The sequence below is a fragment of the Notolepis coatsorum genome (genome assembly GCF_963971535.1).
Source record: "Notolepis coatsorum genome assembly, chromosome: 15".
In the NCBI taxonomy this organism is placed as follows: domain Eukaryota; kingdom Metazoa; phylum Chordata; class Actinopteri; order Aulopiformes; family Paralepididae; genus Notolepis; species Notolepis coatsorum.
In genome coordinates, this window is record NC_140179.1 from 83,395,806 (window position 1) to 83,397,628 (window position 1,823).

Consider the following 1,823-nt stretch of genomic DNA (forward strand, 5'->3'; position numbering starts at 1 on the left):
AGTTCACGCAGGAGGCAAATGTATTCCTAATAACATTATTTATTGTTAACTTTTGTCAGACACAGCCACAATGTACAAAGGGGTAGCACTAGACTAGCAAACTCTTCCACACAATTATCATACAATGCAAGGGGCATTGAGAACATAATAACTAACATTATCACATAGCACCTCAGTAGAAGAGGAGGTTACATGGTTCATAATGTCACTGATCTCTCTCTCCCTCTCTCCCTCTCTCTCTCTCTCTCTCTCTCTCTCTCTCTCTCTCTCTCTCTCTCTCTCTCTCTCTCTCTCTCTCTCTCTCTCTCTCTCTCCCCTCTCTCGCTCTCTCTCTCTCCCTCTCTCTCCCTCTCTCTCTCTCTCTCTCCCTCTCTCTCTCCCTCTCTCTCTCTCTCTCTCTCTCTCTCTCTCTCTCTCTCTCTCTCTCTCTCTCTCTCAAACTAAATATTTGTATTGTTTGCGGTAATTTGTGTTATTTTAAACCCCAATTTCACCTTATTTCACCCCAAACCCTTATTTTCATTCGTTGTAGTATTTTGATAGTATTACTGTACAACATGTTTTTCCAATTGATTTTAAAGTTGGTTTTCATTTCATTTTTGAAAACCATTGAGATTCCAGGGATCCTCCGAGTACCACCAGCAGGGGGCCCGAGTACCACCAGCAGGAGGCCCCAGTACCACCAGCAGGAGGCCCCAGTACCACCAGCAGGGGGCCTCCGAGTACCACCAGCAGGGGGCCCCAGTACCACCAGCAGGAGGCCCCAGTACCACCAGCAGGGGGCCTCCGAGTACCACCAGCAGGGGGCCCCAGTACCCACCAGCAGGAGGCCCCAGTACCACCAGCAGGAGGCCTCAGTACCACCAGCAGGGGGCCTCCGAGTACCACCAGCAGGGGGCCCCAGTACCACCAGCAGGAGGCCTCAGTACCACCAGCAGGGGGCCTCCGAGTACCACCAAGCAGGGGGCCCCAGTACCACCAGCAGGGGGCCCGAGTACCACCAGCAGGGGGCCCCAGTACCACCAGCAGGGGGCCCCAGTACCACCAGCAGGGGGCCCCAGTACCACCAGCAGGGGGCCCGAGTACCACCAGCAGGGGGCCCCAGTACCACCAGCAGGGGGCCCCAGTACCACCAGCAGGGGGCCCCAGTACCACCAGCAGGGGGCCCCAGTACCACCAGCAGGGGGCCCCAGTACCACCAGCAGGGGGCCCCAGTACCACCAGCAGGGGGCCCGAGTACCACCAGCAGGGGGCCCGAGTACCACCAGCAGGGGGCCCAAGTACCACCAGCAGGGGGCCCCAGTACCACCAGCAGGGGGCCCAAGTACCACCAGCAGGGGGCCCAGTACCACCAGCAGGGGGCCCCGAGTACCACCAGCAGGGGGCCCGAGTACCACCAGCAGGGGGCCCAAGTACCACCAGCAGGGGGCCCGAGTACCACCAGCAGGGGGCCCAAGTACCACCAGCAGGGGGCCCCAGTACCCACCAGCAGGGGACCCGAGTACCACCAGCAGGGGGCCCAAGTACCACCAGCAGGGGGCCCGAGTACCACCAGCAGGGGGCCCCAGTACCACCAGCAGGGGGCCCGAGTACCACCAGCAGGGGGCCCGAGTACCACCAGCAGGGGGCCCCAGTACCACCAGCAGGGGGGCCCAAGTACCCAAGTACCACCAGCAGGGGGCCCAAGTACCCAAGTACCACCAGCAGGGGGCCCAAGTACCCAAGTACCACCAGCAGGGGGCCCAAGTACCCAAGTACCACCAGCAGGGGGCCCAAGTACCCAAGGTACCACCAGCAGGGGGCCCGAGTTGAATATTTATTGG